Source organism: Octopus bimaculoides, chromosome 11 (assembly GCF_001194135.2).
Source record: "Octopus bimaculoides isolate UCB-OBI-ISO-001 chromosome 11, ASM119413v2, whole genome shotgun sequence".
In the NCBI taxonomy this organism is placed as follows: Eukaryota; Metazoa; Mollusca; class Cephalopoda; order Octopoda; family Octopodidae; genus Octopus; species Octopus bimaculoides.
In genome coordinates, this window is record NC_068991.1 from 55,602,913 (window position 1) to 55,606,478 (window position 3,566).

General features: G+C 33.2%; 1 long non-coding RNA gene across 2 annotated transcripts in view; it reads right to left on the minus strand.

Annotated features, from left to right (window-relative positions):
* The window catches only part of LOC106878364 (uncharacterized), a 17,814-nt gene that overhangs the window by 6,847 nt on the left and 7,401 nt on the right, over positions 1 to 3,566 (minus strand). For both annotated transcript variants that reach the window (XR_001410498.2, XR_008265224.1), the window contains exon 2: positions 2,161 to 2,226. This is a non-coding gene — a long non-coding RNA (uncharacterized LOC106878364). The remainder of the gene's footprint in view (positions 1 to 2,160; positions 2,227 to 3,566) is intronic.

The window sequence follows — 3,566 nt, forward strand, 5'->3', positions numbered from 1 at the left end:
ACCATTTATTGATTTAATTGAATTGTCTGGGAAAAAGTGGATTACAATGAAAAATGTGGACGCATGGAGGTTAATATTCTTAAGTTATTGAACCTCAAAAAATACAGGACAAGTTATTACATCTGGAAAAGTACGAAACAAGCATATTTATACTTAAAATATTGCAGCTATAGTTAAAATTCAATGATATATCTAGATTTAAAAACTAAAAATGATAGCTTTTATTCGCTACTCTATAATTAAGAAATTAACTCAAATAATAAATTTAAGACTAACTGTTAGCAAAAATTTTTTAAATTTCCAAAGCCCCATTAAAATGTTTTTTCAATTACAAGTTTTTAAATACTCCCATATCTGTACGGAGTGGGTATATTGAGGGATTTATCTCGCCCGGCATTTATATACCGTTCGGACTATGTAGACCCTCGCCAAGAATAAATTTTTTATATGGTATACTACCCTGCCAAGCAAAAAATTTAATCAGAAAGATATTTTAATCAGAAAGATATTTTCCTTTCCGGAAAATATCACTGTACCCTCCCCTAAGCCTCAATCCTACCATAAACGTATCATTTGAATTTTTCTTTTTGAAATTTCCATAAGACCAGCCTTGTAGTGTCTTTATCAATGAATTATATTGTGCCAACTTTTATCAAAAAGATGAGAAAAAAAGAAATATCACTTGAATACTACTTAAGAAGTAGTTCTTAAAAACTTGTAATTAAAAAAACATTTTTAATGGGGTTATTGGAATTGTTTAATGTTTTGCTAACAGTTAGCCTTCAGTTTATTATTTGAGTTAATTTTTTAATTATAGAATAGCTAATAAAAGCTATTATTTTTAGTTTTTAAATCTAAATATATTTCTTTTATTTCAACTATAGCTGCAATATTTTAAGTATAAATATATATGTCCTGTATTTTTCCAGGTTTAATAACTTAAGAATATCAACCTCGATGCGTCCGCATTTTTTATTGTAATACATATGTTATAGAATGCAATCCGTCAAAAGAATAATACTGGCAAATTAAAGAATCTACAGCCATGTGAATGTCATAACCACATAATATTCTCAAGAATACTGACGGATTATCACTGCCAAGATTTCCATAATATCAAACAGAGCAGAAAGGATCTAAGTGTGTGTGTGTGTGTGTGTGTGTGTGTGAGAGAGAGACAGACAGACAGACAGGCACACACAGACACACACACACACACACACAGAAGGAGAGAGTGAAAAGAGAGTGAAAGGGAGAGAAATGTGGTGTGACCTCTGTCTGAGCGTAAAATTGAGAATTTTGACTCAAGGTAGTTATAGTTTGAACAAAGGAACTGACTGTTAAGGCTCTGTGTGCCCACGGCCAAGTATTTTTTACATATATATATATATGGAATGGAGGACAAATTTCAAGGGTCAAATCCATTTATCAAATTAAATCACTTCGCATTCATAATTGAATAAAATTACAACATGGTCTGGTTTTTACGTTTTTATTATTGTATTAAAAAAAAAACTCTTTTCCGAAGTTAAACATTAAAAAACAAAATTTTGTAATGTTCATAAAGTTCAAACATTGCTTTTAAATACAATGATAAAAAACCTGAAAACCAGACCATGCTGTAATTTTATTCAACTGATGTATTATTCAATACACACTCACACAAATTCGTAATACATACATACATACATGTATGTATGTATGCATGTATGTATGTATGTATGTATGTATGTGTGTATGTATATATAGCAGCATTTTGTAGGCAATAAACATGATGAAAATATGATGATAAAACATGAGAAAACATGTAAGTTAGCGATCAATGTCAATTTAATTATTACTTCAAATGATGGCAAAATGGAAAGAAGTAAATGAGCATTAGTAACTCTCGTTAAAACACAAATATGGAACCAAAATGTGAAAAGAAACCAGTTTGTGGAAAGAATCGTAAGTTTTCTTAGCTCTAATAAGCTATATTTGTTTTGCAATAACATCTCCATCATATGATATTATGAAGTTATAGTATCTTAATGCGAGTAAAAATGCCAATGACATCACGATACGAAGTTTATGTCTATATAATCTATTACAACTCAAAATTGTGATTATTTTTGAAAAATAATATTGAAAATATATTGATAAAAAATGAAAATGACTTACTTCCACAGAATCAAGCGTCGGCCGCTCTGTTGTAGATTCAACAGGCACCAATGATCTCTTAACGTCCTGTTGGGAAAGAAAGGGCTTTTGTTTTCAGGTGTGTCATAACTAAATCTGTATACAAGTGAAATACTGCGTAAAAATGCAAGAGATTATTAATTAACTGATATAGTTACTCTTTCACAAACCGTTGACTAATACTGGCAACACGCTGGTGTTGATGTGGCGTTGGAGTATATTCTCTAAGTATTACATTCGAGTTCGTTCACTATAAAGGAAAATAATAATTCAAACCGACAAATACCGATATTCTTATAATGAAGGCATGTGCTCGAATTTCCAGCAATATATTGCTACGGATACATAAACATGCACATACGAGAGGTGTGGCTGTGAGGTAAGAAGTCTCCTTTCCAATCACATGGTTTGGTTTCACTCCCAATGCATGGATTCTTTGACAGATGCCTTCTATATGTTATATATATATATATATATATATATATATGTATGTATGTATGTAAGAGAGAGAGAGGACGGACGGGCTTCTTTAAGTTTCCGTCTACCAAATCCACACACAAGGCTTTGGTATGCCCGGAGCTAGATTAGTAAACAAATTTTCCCAAGGTGCTACACCGTGAGACCAAATCTAAAACCTCACGTTTTGAAAGCAAGCTTTGTGCTATACAGCCACGCCTGCGTCTCTATACACGTGGCGCATTCCAGAAGTTTGAGAAGCCCTTTTAGGAGATGCATTTATAACAATTCTAGATTATTGCAATTTTAGTATAGCATTGATATACATCTAATAAGCTGACCTAACTTTTATCATTCCAGATTGGAGTTAACAGCACTATTAACACAACCTACTAAACCGTACTTGTCACAGCTGACTAGTTTTGCAGAACGTGAAGACAATTCGGTAGCTCTCGTTTTTCGACAGCAAGGGTATTGTCTGGCCAGGAGGCCAACAAACAGTACATTGTTTGAGGGAGTTCAAATTTTGAGGGAGTTCAGGGAGTGATTTCATCGCAAAAAGCCGTAGTACCTGCACGATGACAATGCACCAGTCCACAATCCCATCCTGGTGGTAGCGTACTACATGACAAAGATGGGTATCAGAACTGTCATTTACCCTACCTACAATCCAGAACTTGGCCTCTGTGGATTTTGATTGTTCTTCAAGCTGAAGAAAATGGAAGAGGTTGTGACAAGTATCCTGGACTCCTTCATTTGAAAGACTTCCATTGGACTTTACGAAGTGGCTCGTGCTCTACAGCGAATACTTTTGAAGACAGAGGGTCCTATTTTAAAGAGAATTAGAGTTTTGTGCTTCATTAAAATCAATATATATTTTCCCTGAGAAAGTCTCAACACTTCTGAAATGCACCTTGCATATATATATATAT